Consider the following 19375-nt stretch of genomic DNA (forward strand, 5'->3'; position numbering starts at 1 on the left):
GCATCTGAAGTCAAAGATTTTAAGGTCTGCAGAATTTAGAAAGTTATGTTTTCCCCACATATGCTGTTGTGTGCACTAAGGAGAAATGAGATGTATATTTGCTTTGCATTTATTTGGTAGCATAGGAAAATAAGAAATGTGGATGTGTGTATAACTTGGCCTTAGACGGATAATGATTTGATGGCTTCATGAACATATTTCTAATATCAAACTACTAGGAATTCACCTTTCATGAAGCATTTTCTTGCTTTTTAGTCAATACAAATGACAAGCTTCTTGATCAATCTGTATTTTGCACTGTATTTAAAGGCACTGCTCCAAAAGTAATGCCTCCTATTTTTCTGATGTTGACCCATGATGTCAGAGGCGTATGTTGATGGACCAGTATTCCACTGCATTTTGTTGCTGTGTGGCAGATGGCAGCAAAGGAGCAGTCTGACAGAGTAGTGTCTAACATGGAAGTGCTTATGACACAAAGGTGTGTCACTGAATTCCTCTATGTGGAAAAAATGGCATCCATTAACATTCATCAATGCTTGCTGATTGTTTCTGGAGACCAAACAGTGGATGTGAGCAGAGTGAGGCAGTAGGTGATGCATTTCAGTAGTGGTGTCATTGACGTGAAAGACAAACCATGTTCTGGACAGCCACACACAGCTGTCACACCATGAAATGAAGAGTGTCTCAATCAGCTCAACTGTGAGAATTGGTGGATTATGACCAGGAAACTGTGTAAGGAGCTGAATTTTGGCTGTAATGCATTGGAAATGATGGTGGCAATGCTGGACTATCGCAAAGTGTGCACTGAATAGGTCCCAGAAATACTAAACAGAAATAAGACGATATGCAAGTTTGTCAGGACCTATTGGACCAATATGAGGTGGATGGTGACAGTTTCCTGGATGGCATCATTACCAGTGACGAGATGTGAGGTCACCACTATGAGCCTGAGTCAAAACAGCAGTCTATGTAGTGGCAACATGGGAATTCCCCACTGAAGAAAAAAGTTCAAGATGCAGCCCTCAGGAAGTGATGTGCACTGTCTTTTGGAATAGAAAAGGGATGATCCTTCTGGATTTCCTGGAATCCACATAGACCATCAACTCTGACTGCTACATCACAACACTGACTAAGCTGAAGGCTTGAACTTGCAGGGCTAGGCCCAGGAAGAAGAAAACCTTTCTTCTTCAACACTATCACACCAGGCCCCATACCAGTTTGGAGACTGTGGAGCACATTACCAACCTTGGCTGGGCCATCCTACCTCACCCACTGTTTAGTCTGGATTTGGTACCTTCTCACTGCCATCTTTTTGGGCCAATGAAAGATGGACTGTGTGGGCAACATTTTCCTAGCAATGATGCTGTCATACCAACTGTGAAGCAGCAGGTCACTTCCACTGGTGTGGATTGTTACAAGCATGGCATGCAGGCTCTTGTTCATTGCTGGTGAAAATGTCTAGCTGATGATGATGATGACTATGTTGAAAAACAGCCATTTTGTAGCTGAGAAATTTTTCTATCAAATAGTATTATTGTGCTCTTTGTATCTGTTATAATTTCCATGGAAATAAATAGGAGACATTTTGTTCAGAGCAACCTACATAATTCATATGTAGGGACCCAACTGTAAAGTTGCTAGAAAGTTTACTTTATTTCTCATATAAATTAATGTAAATCACAAGAATTTTTTTTCCAAGCTAATTTATATCAGATCAAATTCAGTGCAGAAGAGGCTAAATGAGGAAATAAGGAAACTTGGGACATTTGGGGCTCTCTGTCACTTTCAAGTACACTGTTACTGAATAAATCAGTTCACTCGGGGAGTAACCCTTGCCAAAATGGATATGGATTTTGAAACCTGAAGACAAACTTCTTTGCAGTTATTTTTCTGCGTGATTTTATTTGAACTTGTTAGCTTCAGGATTACTTCCTTGTCAGAAAAGCAACTGATATCATTATTTTAAAGTTTCATGGCTTGTAAGTCATAGGATGTTTTCTAAGGCTATTTTATATTGTGTGTAATGATATAATGAGAATGTTTTGTTTTAGATGAACTAAAAATTATAATGGATAAAGAAAATGGACTCAGTCTGTTTATTGGGAATGAGAAGTTATTTTCTTCCTCATTTCTTATTACTTTACTGCTTTAATTCCTGGCAGCATTGCACTAATGTTAAGCACTGGTCCCCGGCACCGAGCGGCAATTTATCATCTTTCTTGGCAGGCTTCCTACTTCGTCCTGCACCTGCCTCCTTGAAAGAAAACAAGACATCAGATACTTATTCAAATAATGCAATAGCTGATCAGCAGAGTATCTACACAATGGTAAGTTATCCATGATAAAAGGACAACTTTTTCATGCATTATATGTGACATATGTGTCCTTTCTCTTAAGATTTATGACATTCATGACGGTTAGTATTGTTACTATAATCAAATCTTTTACAGCCTAGCTGCAGAGGTTCAAAGTATTGTCAATAGACTTCTATATAAGAGTCAATCAAGCAATTTCATAAATGCTTTGAAACACCTGCACTCTCCTCAGAAGTGTAAAAACAGCAATATCATGGTCTCATCTTTTAAGTCATGAGGCTGCTATGTCTCAGTAATTCCTTACTGGCAAGCAAGTGAAAGAAGTGATCAAAACTATATGTTCATTTGCATTTGTTCCATACAATGGTTATACATCTGTTACATACACATGTGGGTGGGTAAATCTGTACATGTATTCACAGCCACTTATTTTGTGTATGCATGTGTATATGTAAAGGCTTTTTGAAGAACAGCTAATAGCCTTAACTTACAAATACAGAAGAAACGAAAGAAAAGCTTTATCTACAAGTGAGAGCATGAACAGAATAGTTGGAACTATTCATAGAAAGGATATATAAAATCTTACTCACAAATATGAAAAGAAAGTTCATATGTTTTACCAGGAATTTGCATTTTACAAGCCTCACTGGAGGCAAAGTTCTTAACTGCAAGGAAGTAGGGTGTCGCGTGCTTGCTGAAACAGGAGGTGGGTCCATCAGTTTAGGTGTTAGCTTGTGTTAGCTTCTTGTGTTTCATCCAAAGCATGTATAACGTTAGAACAGTTCGGCTGCTTATGGTGGCATGGTGATCAATAAAGCCAGGTTATGTTGCACCAAGGAATACTGTGTTATCTGTGATGATTATAACAACCTATACCAACAACCCACCATATTAGGAGTTGCATTAAAAACAGAAAAAGAAAAAAAGGGCAATTCCTGCTCGAGAGCTGCCAGTTTAATTAAGGAAAAAAAAAAACGGGGGGGTGGGGGCGGGGTACAAACATTCAGTGACAATGGAGCAATTAAGCAAAGAGTGACAAAAATATGTGCAGACATAGACAAGTGGTGCAAATATAGAAGTTATTGAGTCTTTTAAATATCTCACTATAAATGCAAAGAAGGAAATGAGATAAAAATCTGACCTCAGAGAATTATCCCTTTGCCATACATTTGCCAGAAGGGGAGAGATGTGTGGAACCTCAGGGAAGAAGTCATAGCTGTATGGTGTAGTGCAGGAACATTGCACAGGGAGGAGATACCGTGTACAGCAGCTCAAATCATTAGAAGACAAAGTGTTTCTTTCAGGTTCTCACCTCAAATAAGGAGCTTGAACTTGGAAATTTTCATGACAGGCATATGCCATAAGGTTGGAGAATGGCCCCTTTCTTTTTCTCATCAGAGCTCAAGTTGCGTGCAAAACTTTTAAAGGCACAGAGGAGTTATCATTAGGAAAACAAAGTATTTTAAGGTGAGCTGTTTATTTAAAACTCATGTTATAAAAGATTTTAGCTCAGAACTTCACATGTGCCTAGTGAAATACCACCTGAAAGAGCAATTTGATCCAGAGGCATAATCTGGTGTCTGTCTCCTCTGAAATAATTGTTATACTGATCTTCTGATTATGAATTTACATTTGTTCATAACCCGGTCTTCGGCTGAGGTCCTGGTTTGTTTTCTGCCCATGCAAAGGTAAGATTTGCTAGTTCTCTGCAAAACTAACTTTACAGGTATCACACAAAGGGATTTCTGATTTGTCCCAGGCTCCTGAGCTTTAGAAATATTTGCTACCTCCTAAAAAGCCTCAGGGAATGGCAGGAGAGGTTCAGGTTGGGTAGTAGAAAAAGGTTCTTCACTGAGAGGGTGGTTGAGCACTGCAACAGGCTCCCCAGGGCTGTGATCCATGATCATTGAGCTCCTGGAGTTCAGTAAGTTCTCAAAACACTTTCAGGAACATGGTTTGAATTTTTGGTGGTCCTTTGTGGAGCCAGGAATTGGACTTGATGGTCCTTGTTGGTTTCTTCCAGCTTGGAATATTCTGAGATTCTATGATTTTGTGATCTGCAGGTCTGGTTCTGCATTTATCCCCAGGGTTAGGAGAGGGCAATGGAATATTTGGCAGGCTTCTTGAAAGACTTTCTCATGTGGTAGTGCTTTCTATAGCGTAAATGGCTGTGTTGAAAGGCTGCTGGAGGATTTTCTTGCCGCTGTAGTATGGTGATCTTTGCTGCTGGGCTATTGAATATGAGCTTTTTTATTGCTACTCAGTTTTGAATAGTCAACTGATTTTCATTCTCCCGGACTGGAAAGGTGAATTTTACTACGCTCGTGTGACCTTACTGTTTGACAGCAGCCACCATTCCTGTCAGGTGTGCAGAAAAGAGGGAGAAAACTGAAGCATGCTAGTCTCTGTGGCATTGTTCTTGCCTTGCAATTGCCCTTTAAAAAGAGCCAGAGCTCTGTTAACTCCTGGAAGCTGACAGATAGTACTGATATAATTCTTAACAGGCCTACCAAAGTTCATAGGTCTCCTGGATGGTAATAATTTATTTTTCTCCTCTTGCTCTAGCACTGCTGTAGCTCAGTTGTGATGGACAATGTGTGGTAGCAACATAGCATCCCAACAATTCTCCAGTCCTCACAGCATGACCAAGATCTGAGCTGCTGATGCTCTGTTCCTCTGTGTGGTGTACAGCTGGGGTTGACCTGGCAAATTGCTCCTAGCTGTTGGACCACATCATTTAGAAGAGCAAAACTACTAGAAATCTTTTTTTTTCCCTTGTTATGCTGTATATATGAAAATTTTTCCTTGATTTCTCAAGTTTCCTAATATGTTTGGATGTCCTAATTTTCTTAATGTGCTCTCATGTGCAACTGCTTAGCAAATACCAGCCTTAATGCTTGTGACATAGGAGCTTCGTTCAATAGCAACAAAGGCAGAATAAACACATAAGGCTCTGTGTATCTGGTTGCTTGGGCAAGTTGCCTTACTTAGCAAATGCAAAGGTATTAAATTTCTATTCAGATGATTAAAAAAGAGCTTCTTCACATTTTACTGCATGACCTGCTCTGTTTACAGTGCATTAGGCGTTTACTATAGTGATAAAGAAATGGCTCCTTCTCTGCTCTCTTTTCTTCTGTAACAGATATTTCTTCAGAAGGACACGCTGATCACCTGTGCCGCCAACATCTAACACGCATTTAAAAAAACATATATATGTAATATGCACGCTAGTCTTTATTTTTAAGATGTGATTTCTAAAGGTAACAGCTAGTGTCAGGTTTCTCAAACTGCTCCTTCTAGTTCTTGTTTTGAATTGAAATGGTGTGCTGTGTCAGCAGAACCCACAACGCACTGCCACGCTCTCTTTTGTTTTGTGGTCATTTGACACATAAAACTAGCAGCTGCTCTTAAAGGACCCTGCAAATTGGCTGCATTAAAGATACAAAACATGAAGGGGTTCTTTTTCATGACGGTGGGAAGCTTTCTTAACTGCATATAATTCAGGGCTAAACCTCTGCTAGCACAATTAAAAGAAGAGTGAAATAAGAGCATGTTTTACATACAACAGAATGGCTAACACTGAGAAGATGGGGTGAGATGGGATCAGAATTGGCTGAGGAGGGGTTATAGGCTCAGTTATTCCAGCAATTATCTTGATATGTGAGCCACAGCTGTGTGCACTTTCTGAAGCTAAGAAACAGCATCCTGGGCCTGCTGTTACTACAGATGTTTGTGTTGTGTCAACTCATATGCCTGAGTGTCACCAGTGTGAGAAACTTTGGGAAGAGCTTAGTGGTTCAAAAAGCAGTTTTACATCACTTGGGGCACTTCTATTTTACAGGGAAGTTACGGAAGATCTGTGGCTCTATGAGGTGTATAAGCAGATGCAATCTGCATAGTGTACAAGATATGAGAGGCTGAAACAGAACACAGCAAGATGTACTTGGAAAAGTAATTGTTTTCCTGCCAAATTTTGGCTAGACTGGTAAAGATTGTTTCCTCTGTTTATTTGTATTATACTTGCTTCAGATACTGGCAAGCCCTGGCCATAATATCCAGCAGAGAACAGTAAGGTCTCTGTTATCAAGCTTTCTTAGTTTAGGTATCAATGGCACACAGCTGAAAACTACCATTTTGAGATCACTGTGAGGGTATACAGTTTGTCCAAAGTGCACCAGATCTGTATCAGACCCTGAAGATTGAGCATCAAAGCATGTACCATACCTGAACTGAGTGCCTATTCTTCTTGCTTGGGAATAATATTTTTCTGACAGGAATGAAAGTGGAAGTTGGGTTTAGCTAGGTTGTCTGGTTGGCAAACACTAAGACTTGAGAAGTCTACATCAAAAGGTAGGCACTGTGGAAGAAGCCGTGCTCATGTGCAGGTTTTCCTCCAGAAGAGCAAATTTAGGTTTCCATGAGATACCAGGGGTACCTCATGTGTGCTGGCAGAGCCTTCCCATGCAACACACGGATCACCTGGCAGTCTGTCTCAGGGGACCTTGACCTCAGTGCCCTGTAAAGGGGATGAGGTGAAGGAATGTGGTTGGCTGCACCTCACCTGAAACTGGGTTCAGTCTCTCAAGGAAGGAAATTAATTTTGACATCCTGATAGAGGTGGGATGGATGAAGGAACCAAATCAAGGCAGTCTGGTGGTGATTAAAGTGCAGAATGGTTCTGTGGGATGTTTGCTCATCATCCCCTCTCAGATGGCCTTCATTTTGGGGTGAGGATTACTGCTTCCCCCAGGGAGGAAAAAAGACCCCTAATGATGAGCCAGGCAGGATCATTCTGTTGGAATGCACCTTCTTAATATAAAATGCATCTGTCTACACTCAGTTTTCTGTGAGGAAAGCTCACCTTGGTTTAAGTCAGTTCTTTCCAAACTGCGTTTCAAATGTCATTATGAACCCCACCAAGATTACAACAATCTCTGGAAGTTGAGGCAATCAGGTAAAACCAGGCAAGGAGAAGCAAACTAGAGGTAATTTGCCAGAGGAGAAGAGATAAGCCCAGACTGTGAGTCCTAGAAAGTCAAACTACCCCTAAGAAACTATGGCTGACTGTTTCTTCTTCAAGACTTCCTCACTGTAATGACATCCACGCTCTTCCCCTGTGCTTAGATCTGAATATACAGTGAGAAAAATTTTCTATGCTTCAAAAGGGAAAAGGGCCACAGGCTCCTTGCTAAGGACTTGACTACTGCTAATCTGACTTTTTTTCATGCAGATGTTCAGTTTTCCCCACACTGAAGGACAATGGGGCTCAGCTTTGAAGCAGATAAAGTGCTCTGTTGCTGAAATCACAGGTGAGTCTACTAACAAGGGGGAAAGAGGCTTAGGGTAACAGCCTTTCCTCAAGTAATTCCAAATCAATGTGAAAGTTTTGATAAATGTAATGGATTTTGAGTGGAAATGGAAGAATTTGGAAAATGCACAAATACATTATGCATTGCTGTTAGAAACTCCTTCCAGCCCCAGTACTGAAGCATAAGGAAGATGAAAGCCTCATGCTGTTTGTTTAAAAATGATAAAAACCCATAGTAAACAATTTTTTCCTACCTTGCTGTGTTCCCTTTTTCTGGAGAAGGTATTTTATCAAGGACCTATAATTTAGATAAATATTTACTGTTCTATTGTTTTGCTGGGCTTTAGAGAACTTGAGTGGTTTATTTCCTCAGGCTCTCTGAGACTGGTGTGATTTGTCTTTCATCAGAAGCGCATAAAGGGGTTTGTTAAACTGTAGTAAGACATTTTTTGTCTACTTGACATTTAGTTTGTTTCTGTCATACAAATTATGCCAATCATACAACATTCAACAGGAAAGTGCTTGCCAAAGGTCTGTTTCATGAGTGGAGCTAGCCAGTACTCAGCAAAGCTAGAATGATCTTACAAAGGAAGTTATATTTGCCAGGGAATTGGGAAAAATGATGGTCCACTTTTGAGATATCAGCAAAACATCTCTGCTGTTACTACAGCAGCATGAACCCAGATAAGACAGGAGGAATATATATGTCTGAGCAAAACCGTGGGGGACTAGAAGTGTTTATCTGTTGGGTGAGGAAACTAGTGGGTTCTAGAGCTATGGTAACTTCCACTCAAAGGTGTGAATGTAGACCAAAAAAAATCTCTCAGAAATTTCAGGTAGTGCTGGCCTGAAAGGCAATGAAGAACTGAAACAAGGTTAAACTGTAAATAGGGCCAGATCTTCTAATTTATCAGAGCTCTATCAAATGTGACAAGTGACCTGTTATTGTTAAGCATGCAGAGGAGAGTTTATGACTTAGTCTGACCATCATGTACATATAAGTTGAGGATCAATGATGTGAGAGCCACATGTTTGATCTGGAATCTGAGAACAGCTACTAGCTTGTCTTACACGAAGATCTGAGAGAGTCTTGACTTCCTGTCCCAAACAGACCTAAAAATCAGTTTTTAAAGCTCAAGTGATCCCTGAAAACATAATTTTAGTTATATGTTGGGATACAGAAAAGGCAAGTCCTAACAGCTTTTTCTGGCTACATGAAGCTTAGTAATGTTTCTCACTGAAAGACCTACAAAAGGAGTGAGTAACTTGCAGGCTTAACCTCATCCAGAGAGACAGAAATCACCACAGGTTTCTACTCTGTCTTCATTGGCCTTTCATCTGATTATTTGTACTATTTAGAAAATGATATACAAATGAAATGATTCATACAAATGAATGCATATTTAAAAGTTTAGCTTGGCTTTGATGCACTAATAGTTTAAGTGACAGTGCAGACTGTGAATTCAACTGGAATGTCAACATTTTAAGTATTTGCAAATCTGAAAATATTTGATGAAAGCACTTGTGACTAGCTCTGAATTACAGACTTGAATTACAGATTCAATACTTTCACAGTCTCTCCGCCATGAATCTTGTAAAAATAAAGGTGAAATTCATCAAATACATTGCTAGCTACCCGTAATTCTTTCACTAACAGTAAATGAGGCCTCCCATTGCTTACTGCTTTTATTTAATAAGGGAAAAAAATGTAGGAGCCCTCCGGTGGTCAAAATATACTCCAGCTAGCTCATGTTCCCTTTAGTGCTCAGCAATTTAGCTGAAAAAAAGCTTTACAGATCATTCCCAGTGTAGCTGCTTGCTGACTAGTTGATGGCAGAGTAACCTGTGTAACTGAATCTTCAGGCTGAGCATCCTCACATGTAGTGCAGAGTAATTGCATAGCACAGCCTCATAAATATTAGGAAGGATGCAGTACTCATGTGCACCACATGTCTCACTTTACTGTACTAAAACCAGCATCACAGATTTTGTTCTTTACAGTAAGACGGTATTGGGTCTAATGTAGCCTTGAGCATCCCTTCCTTACCTGGAGATAATTGCAAGATACAGTATACTACAGAAGGTAAACTACTTTTCATTGCTCTTTTGTTTGCAGCCTACTGGAATAAAATTTCCTAGTACCCTCAGGAATGCTTTATCTACTCCTGAAATGTATTGCAAAAAGCAATTGGGAATAAAATTATCTGAATCTTCTTTGGTTAATGATTGTTGTTTGCTCTACCAGTTACCAGATCAGTAGGAAATAGAAGCTGGTAAAGCGTAGTCTTCAAAGTGCTACTTGCTGCCTGCTTTTCTTTCCCTTAGAGAAGGAGAGACATAAATAGGTTTGCCAGATCTGGCAGTTGTCTAGGTGATAAGGTGACTCTCTTGAAGCCCCTCATGAAAAGATGTATTTTCCTTTCAACCAATATCCTATCTCTAGATTGAGTAGATCACCTTGCTGGGGAAGTTCAACTTCTCATCTTTCAAGCAGGGGGACGTTCTTTTTACTATAACAGTAAATAAAAATTAACTCCGTAAGGTTATTAAACAAAGAGAAACTGGTGTTATAGTTATTACATCACTTTGAAATTTCATAGTCAATCCAACACAACTTTGTTTCCTAATGCAGGCAGCGGATTGGTGTGGTTTAACCTAATAAAGTACTGATCTTCCTTCTATATGTACATCTTACCTTACTTCTCTCTGGCATTAAAGGCAGAATACCTCTTCATGACTGAGACAAGTTTTGCCGAAACTATTGCTGTTTTTTCAAGACAGTGCAGTCTCTTCCTTTGTTGCTCCAAGTGTCAAGCAGCTGCTCTTCCCTTAGATAAAAGCAGGAGAGAGAGAGTTGTGGATAAAGGATGCTGATGCCCCCTGTGCACCTGGAGACACTCTAATGACAGCACACGTGGGCTTTTGGTTGGGGGTTTTCTTTGAAGACCTGGAGGCTGTGCCAAGGCTTGTTAGCTGTTAAACTGTCCTCTTCAAGGAATGATAAAGCCATTGTTTTTGTCAACTGTGTAGTTTTCCTTTTGCTTTGCTGAGGTTTTGTAATGAATTTGGCCGCAGGAGGAACACTTGGCTGATTAACAGAATACACTGTTGTAGGAATGGGGACAGAAGTAGGAGCATGAGAGCTTCCTCTGGGTAATATCATATATTTTTTAATGTGAACCTGTTCAAATTACCCTGTTCCAACCAACTGCTTAGCAGGGGCTGTCTGGATAAGAAATGTGATCCCATTTGTCACAGAGTCTGTCAATGTGTGAATGGAAGTGCTAAACTGATTTACAGTGTGTTAGCACAACTACTCCTGGACATGTGAGGCTAGAGTTACAGAACAATTAGTGTGAAGACATCAGGGGTATTTTATTTATGAAAGGTCTGCTCGTGTTCTGTAATCAGGCTGATCCAACAACAATTATTTATGAGCTGCTGTTACCAAATAATATTCTCAAGGAGTTAATTACAATAAGCAGTGACCAAGGATATCCTAAGCCATAAAAATTTCACAGCTAAAACAGTGTAACTTCCATCAGTGTAACATTCAAAGGTACTTCCATCACATTTTTTTTTTTATATTCCTCCTACTTCTTTCATAGGACATGGAAGGATTGTGTGCAGAGCAGATGACACTCCTCAGAGTAGATGCAGAAGGTGAACAGGTGCAAGATCTTAGCCCATCAAAATCTGGGAAGCGGAATGAATAGGCTCAAAGCCCTGCTAAAGGTGATTTCAGTTAACCTATTCTCCTTTGATTTGCTGTGGAGTAAGGAGGTGTGCATGTGCAGTGTGAAGTGTAATACTTCCATCAAATACACTGCTTGTACTATCTCAAACTTTACAGATGGTCTTTACACCTTTCTCATTCTTTGAGAAGTTTTGTTTCAGTTAAGACCAAGCAACTGTTATCTGAACATCAGCTACTCTAAGGTGCCCCAGCAGAGGAGCACAATGCAGATTATTATTTTATTCCCCTGAAATGTACAGTTTATTTTGCAGATAATGGCATTTGCTGCTGTTTATAGATGTAACATATAATTAGTGTTTTTTTTTAAGATTTTTTCAGAGTCATCAATTGAACTTAGATATCTATTCTCAATGGATTGTTTTGTGGACAGATAAATATGCTTTTTCTCACTAACAGTTTCTTTAAAGGTAAAAGAATTGTGTGTAGGAGTCAAGGCACTCAACCACAAAGTTTTCATTGCCTTTGGCAACAGTGGGACAAAACATACAGTGAAAACAGATGAAACTAAGGAAAAGAAAGCCAGTGGAAGTGAAGTGGCAGTAGTGATGTTGCCTACAGTCATTGTCACGTGCGTGGCTTAGGTTTGACCCTGAATTGGGGCAGTAGCTTAGAGTCTATCCATCCAGCATCTACTGGTAGCCAAATTATTGGGTTATTGTGACCCACAGCTTGGATCATCTTGGGGTTCTGCAAGACAGAGGCCAAGGCCAATGTTTCCAAGCAGCTCAGCATCCTTCTCTATGGAGGAAGTAAGAATGAAGTAAAACAATTATGCCAAGTGGTGGAAACTAGCAGGAATGCCTTCTGAAATCAGCTTTCCACAGAGCTGAGGAAACACCCCTCACTGCAGACTCAGGCAAACTGCCTGGAAGTGGATTGCAAGCCCTGTTTGCTTTTGCACTGGCTGGGGAAATAAGTACTTGTGGAGCCATGGAGGCAGCACGGAGCTGGATCTTCCTTTGGGGCAGGCACATGGTGGAGGGCAGGATTTGCAGGGACATGAAGCAGCCTGGGCTAAATTTGCACAGCAGCCATCACCTTTGTTAGAGCAATTCTTGCTAATGTGCAAAAAATTGGCGGAGAGAATATCTAGGTGAAAGTTCTTTTTCTTGGTACAGTTTTCTTTCTCTTTACCCAATTAAAAAAAAAGAAAGAAAGAAAAAAGGCTCTTAAAGGGCCTTTTAAGTATTAGATTTTTTTCATATATCTTTTCTTAGAATAACATGGAAAACCAAGACAATTATGGTAAAATAAGATATTGATGACTTACGCTTATAAACTTGTTAATAATTAGAATAAGATAAAAATATCTTTGCCTTTCTTTGGAGTTATTTATAGCAATGCTTTCAGACAGGTTTGAGTGAGACTGAATCCGAGCCAGAGTGCTGGGACCCTTGTTTTATTGGGCAATTGTCTAAGACTTGGGATGGTACAGGTAAGCTGAGGATTGCTTCCTTAAAGCCTTCTTAACTTTTATATGCTGTGCTTACATTCTCATTAAAGTGCATCAGCTTGTATATATGATAGTAAGTACTACTGACTCCCTCAATAAACTGCTGGTTTATCCCAGTTTTCTAGTTCTTTTCCTTATCTGATCTCTGCTCACGCGTGTGTTTTTTTTTTCCTCTGATCTCTGTTTGTCTTCATTACACATCTCATGGCTTGCTGAATGAATGCTGCTCTCAAATAGCACTTGATTTTGAAGGTTTGACTGCTTGATTTTGGGACCTAAAAGCTCCTGGCTAATTAATAATGCAATTATTGTGCTTTTTTCTCCAATATTACATGAATTTGTGTACACCCTTTCTCTGGATTTAACTATAGCAATATATTAATACAGATAAGACAGTGTGTTTAATAGGCACTAAAATGGGGAAACTTGGGTGAAACTTATGAGGTGCTGCATAAAGATATTTGTGCATATTCTTACAATTTCCAAATCAATCTAAAATTTCTAAAATTTCACTGGGTAGGAGTTTTATTTTTCTGTCAATGAAAGGAAAACCTATGAAGACTGTACTGACACAAACATTCAGGTTACCATGCAACTACTTTTGGTGAAAACTCTGAAAAAAAAAATAAAAATCTGGTATAAATAGCAACTGGGAACATTACTCATCTGTCAGGCATGTCAGCTACTTTCAAAAACTTCTTGCGCTAGCGATTTTTGTGGGCGAAATTTCCCTGCAGAACTTTCAGTGAGAAGTGATTCTCCAAGGTGATAGCGGACAGGAGTGGTTTGATGAAGGGAAGGTTGTGATCTGATAGTTCAGGTTCAGGTATCACTTCCTACACTGACTAAATGTGAGAAAACAATGGCGCTTGTGTCAGAGATGTGGATGAATAGAGACCAGGTGCTGGTGATGCTTGGGAGACAGAAAGCAATGGCAGGTGAGAGAAAAAAAGAGTCAAGAGTGGTAAAGTTGCTTTGAAATTGATGGCACAAATTTTGAACTTGATGCGGAAAGATAAGATGGGACAACAGGATAGATAGATGATCTTAGTCACTGTTGGGTTCATGTGCAAACTTCCTTGCCCTAGCCTTGCTAATGCCTAATGCAGTGTAAGTGGGTGCAACTTCAATTTTAAGGGACATGAAACAAAATACCTTTGTTCTTCTGTCCTTTTCTGCTTTCTTATAGCCCCATATGTATAAATCACATTATTATACTCTCAAAGACAGGGCGGATGCAATGTTAGTTCAAGAAACTAACACTGCTCAGAGAGGTTGTGGATGCCCTGTCCCTGAAGGTGTTTAAGGCTAGGTTGGATGGGGCCCTGGGCAATCTTGTCTAGTACTTAATCTAGCAGCTGGCAGCCCTGCCTGTGGCAGGGGGATTGGAACTTGATGATCCTTGAGTTCCCCTCCAACCCAAACCATTCTGTGATTCTATGGAAGCTTCCTGAGTCTAGAAACATCTAAGATGCTGTAAAGAGATCTATCTGACTCTTACTTTTGAAATTAGTCCATAGTGTCCAATAACTTCCTTATTTATTTCTGATCAATAAATTTACATCATCGTCAAGCAACTTTTAATGTAATTGTTATACTGAAAATAGTTCCACAACTGTCAAGATGCATACACCGTTTCCAAATGCAGTGGAACTGCTGAGCAAATGCGAGCAGAATACAGACTTAGGAAAACATCTGAAGGTTAATTTTTGTCCTGATCTAATGAAGGTTACTGGGAATCTAACTGTGCTAATATCGAATTACTAGAATAGTGGCTCTGGAAATACATGTTAACAATGCAGGTCCATGGTCACTGTCTCCTGTTGTGTGCCAGTTCTTTATGCTGAACTGACAATGCAATTGTAAGAAGATGTGGGTATAGTTTTTGTTGAGATTAAACAAACTCTTGCTGGATCTTTTTGACATTCAGCTGTTGCTGAAGATGTTAAAGCAAAAGTAAATGTATTAATCACTGGTAACAAAGCAGCCTAATCCATGCTGACCTACAATTTGTTTAGGATCCTTTGGAGCAACAGAGAGATTAAAGTATATAAGAAAGAAGAGGTAAACAGTGGGTCAGAGATTAGAAGTGAAAAAGGAAAAGGCTGGCTTCCCCCAGACCACACACTGATAGTGGATCTTTGGTCAGTGATTGTTAGAAAATGTTTCATGTTTCATTTTCCCCTAGAACCTTAGAAACAGAAGCTTTGATTGGCACTTGTCATGGCTGATAGAGAGACGAAGATGCTTTGGTAAAAGGGAGAGGGAGGCAGCCGTGTCAAAAGCAAAAGTAGTCAAAGGATGATTCCTCCTTTCTGTGGTTTTGTCTCTTTCTAAATTATTCAAATCTGGGTGGCATCTGAGGATAACTGGCATTTTGACACAGCTTAAAGGATTGCCTCACTAACTCTATTGAACGAAGGCTGCCATCCTTTAAAAAAATTATAAAGAGGCAGATCTTCTATAATCTGATATGTATGCAAAATAAAGGCAGCTTGATTCAGACGTCTTAAATATTTTGGAAGGAGAGGAAGTAATTTTATTAGTTTTGTGATGGATTGTCTTCTTCATCCATCTGCAAGAATGCTACTTTTTGTTTTTTAAAAAGCCTTTATTTGATTATCTTTAGAATATCCATAGTTGGTTGCAATGCATCTGGTGGTTACAAATCCAAGCCAGGCCAGCTGGATTAGGATCAACAAATGTAGGGAATTTTCTTGGTCGAAAGAAGGTACCTCACCAACGGGGAATCTCCTCTATTGATGGTCCTCCTGATTATGGATTTTTCTTTTAGGGTCAATTTTCTTTCTTTCTTCTTTTCAGAAAGGAACCGTGTCCCCCCCTTAGTGCTTTGTCTGAACTGTGCTGGCTGGTGTAAATGGGCTCCCCAGGGTTAGGAACTCCTCTGTCATTCTAAGCTGCCATTTTATGCTTTGGTGTCCTCTTCACTTATCCATAACCAAAGCCAAATCCTGTTCATTCTGTTCACAGGAATCAACTCACTGAAATAAATAATTGCATAAATTTAGCAGGATTAGATGTTCAGTGGCATTCTATGCTTATCAAAATCGTTCACCAAAGCTCATGCTTCCCACAGTTATAACCATCATAACTGTCCATAGTTTGCAGGAAAAATATCATCTTGGTCTCTGTTTTGATGAATTTTCTTTGAACTCCTAACAAGGCAACCATAAGTCTTATTGTCTGCTTCAGTTTGTTTTTTCTTATTCCTAGAAAAGAAAGCCTTTGGTTTTCTGAAAGAGCCAACTGCATTAGGCAGAATCCTTGCACACAGGGTGCCTAAGTGTTGCAGAAGTCCTTCATTCCCAACCAGCAAATGTTGGCAAGCTAAAGGTTTCCTGATGGACAGATTCAAGTTTCTTTGTCAGATAAAGCTATTTGCTTTACCACAGCTTTTAATGATAAGAAGCTAAACTCTAGAAAGATTTGGCTGATTTTATTTTTAATTTTTTTTTTTTCTGTACCAGACACTTTACCCCAGATGACGACTCTTCCAGCATTTTACAAACGTTTATTATTCCCATATCACAGACCAAGGTATTTTTGCAAGGTTTCTAAGAGGACAATGAAGTGAGAGCACTGCCAATGCTGGGAATTAGAGGTAAGCATCAATTTACTTGACAACAGAGCTAGGAAAAAATAATGCTTTGAACTACAACATGGTGTCTTTCTTAACTTTTCATCTGGGAAGGGCCAAAAAAGATACACACTTAGCCTGAGGTCTTTTTTTTTAAATTCCCCTCTGATTTGGTATAATTCTTACTATTCATTCCATTACATATGAATTACCTTTTTTTATTCTAGTGTTGGAAGAACCAGTTGAAGGTTCTCATGGAGAAAAAGACAGATTTTGCACAAGAGTTGAGATTTCTGACCTCTGTAGAAGACCAATGTGAGTCTCTTCCTGTAGACTCAGGAAGATGTCCCAGCCTTGATCACAGAAATCCCCAAAAAGCAGACCAGCAACAGGAAGAGGAGGAGGAAGAAGCACAAGTTTGCTCAGAACTCAAAAAGGCTCAGATCTGCCTTGTCTAAGTGCTGAAAATATGACCATCTCCAGCTCCCAAAATGGTGAGTTTTTACATCTAAGCTTGTATTAAATCTTTCTAGAGATCAAATGGAAACAGGGTAGACACACCCTTTTGTCTGCAACCTACACTAGAAACAGGAAAACACTTCTGAAGATTATGTCCTCTGTACAACAACATATTTCAGCATAGTAGAAGGAAAGTAGAAGGTCTTTTTTCAGAACTATATATTATACTCAAAATATAAGCAAACCTTCATTTTAAACAAATGAAATAATTGTGTGTATGAAATAATTAGATTGTCGGGTGTGATTGCCCAGAAGAAATCCTGAATCTGCACCAGTGACATCCTGAATCTGTATCTGTGACATACATTAAAGTTACAGTTTTTTTCATTTGTAGTGTAAACTTCTCTGCTATATAATTCTTACCCAGAGTGTTTTCAAATAACACCATCTCATCTGGTTAGATCTAAAATCAACCTTGTTGACATCACTGCATGGTTAGCAAATATGATTTACATCATGTAATGCTGAAGTCTTTACAGCCTCCAGTGTTAGGTCCCAGATTTAAATTAGTCACCAACAAATAAAGCAAAATGCTGACCCACCAGAATACTCTAAATCAGAATTACTTGTCCAGATTGCTGAAATCACTGGTCTTCAAGTGACGATTGCATGATCTGTATTTCCCTTAAACTGTGAAATTAGATTCCTTTTATGGACCCATCATGGTAGTATTGAGCCATTAGATACATCATACTACACTTGTCAGCCAGCCTTCCCTGTTCATCGGGACTGTAAAGCATATTAAGCAGACAATAATAGTACCCTTCAGGACAATTAGGTTGTCACGTTTTGCAGTCTAATACAGTTCTTTGCTTCTGTATCAGACAGGCAGTAGAGAGCTTCTTCAGAACCCAGGTCTTCTATGTAACACTTGCAGAGAGAATGGTGCCAGGGACGTTTCTTCTTCCTCTGCTTTAAAGTTTCCCTCCTTGATTCTCCCAGTGTGGTACCTATGAAAGTGAGTACAGATGCCTGGTCTTCAGCCATCCACACTCCATCCTGCAGTGCCAGTTCCTGGAAAAGGCAGAAATGTGCTGGCAGGCGGCAGAGTCACAACACACAGTGAAAAGAGAGTTGTTCAAACACTGTCTAATGGACTTAATCCCCACTTCCTGCCCTTTCAGGATAACAACTCAGTTTCAAAAGCAGTGCAAACTAATACACAACTCCTAGGAAGAGTTTGACAAAGTTAAAACATCCATCAGACTGGAACTGGTGGCAAATAAAAATCTCTCAAGAGGCTAGAAAGGTGAAAAACACATTTCTTTTGTGAGTGTTTCAATCTACCCAGTGACCTGCAGCCTGGCCATGGCCAGGCATGAAAACGCAGCCTGCCCAGAGCAGTCCCTGCTTTCCTTGCCTCAGCAGCCCAGCTTCCTCGGTACTTATGTCAGGGCCTGGGTGGCTGTGGAGCTGTTTTGGTGGCATGCAAAGAAAACAGCAAGTTGGGCCTCTAGGATGTTAAAGTTAGTGGGACCAAACTCATGTTTGGTTGCGTATCCTCTTTAAGTCCAGTAAATGTTTTAATGGCCAGTTTCAGGTGTACCATCCTTATGTTCTCCTCTTCTTGTAGCTGCTCCCTTTACTTGGCTGTATTTGTGAAGAACAAAGAACAACCCCCAACCTTTCTGAGATATGCTGCTTCTCTTGCTTCTCAGGAAACTCCACCAGGGATGGTGAGTGGATATTACTTTATCACTGGCTCTAGGCCTCCACCTGCTGCGTCAGAAATGCCATGGCCATGGGGCAAAGCCACGACCTGCGTCGATCAACTTTGTACCTGCAAGTTACACGCCAGGTCAGTGATGTTCATCTGGACCACTCTAACTTTTTTCCTTGTCTGTCCTCTTTCAGGTGGCATTAGGCCAGCAGAAAGGCATTAGTGTGGTGTAATTCCTTGTGATATGTCCCTGGCTCCCCTGATGGAAGTACAGCTGCATGTCAATGCCTAGCTTGGATCCCATCTGCAGGGCTAGGGAACTGCAACAGCATGTTCTTCTGTTTGCGATCATAGCTTTGTCATTTAAGTCTTTTGAGGTGTCAGCATCAAAACTACCGCAGAGATAGGCATATGTGCAAATGAGCTGTGGGGTTTCTTGCCCCATTGTCATCTGTACGGTCTGCCGGCACTCCTTGTCTGGGCAGGGGCACCCTCCTCTGAATCACTGCTGACAGCTCCTAACAGCGCAAGCAGCAACCCTGCAGCCACTTTTCCCATCCATGCCTGCTGTCTTCAAGATTCACGCTGAAAATGCCAACAAAGCAAATTATATGCTATTGTACAATCATGCTACAATCATTTCTGTAGAAAATGTGCCTTTAATAAGTGCATTGTAAGAAGTTCCCTTCTCTTTTGTGCTTAGCATAATGAACCTTCAGACAGCATTTTAAAGAAAGCGTAGCAGTCACTAAGCTCCTATTTCTG

The 19375-nt window shown here is 40.0% G+C and overlaps 1 long non-coding RNA gene across 2 annotated transcripts in view; it reads left to right on the top strand.

Annotated features, from left to right (window-relative positions):
- Positions 2169-19375, top strand: part of LOC110393916 — a 37798-nt gene continuing 20591 nt past the window's right edge. Inside the window, exons 1-7 of one of the 2 annotated variants that reach the window (XR_002435260.1) lie at positions 2169-2327; positions 7546-7624; positions 11232-11358; positions 12731-12815; positions 16322-16455; positions 16659-16925; positions 18609-18748. This is a non-coding gene — a long non-coding RNA (uncharacterized LOC110393916). The remainder of the gene's footprint in view (positions 2328-7545; positions 7625-11231; positions 11359-12730; positions 12816-16321; positions 16456-16658; positions 16926-18608; positions 18749-19375) is intronic. The other variant, XR_002435261.1, reaches the window with a different exon arrangement.

The sequence above is a fragment of the Numida meleagris genome, chromosome 1, assembly GCF_002078875.1.
Source record: "Numida meleagris isolate 19003 breed g44 Domestic line chromosome 1, NumMel1.0, whole genome shotgun sequence".
NCBI lineage: Eukaryota > Metazoa > Chordata > Aves > Galliformes > Numididae > Numida > Numida meleagris.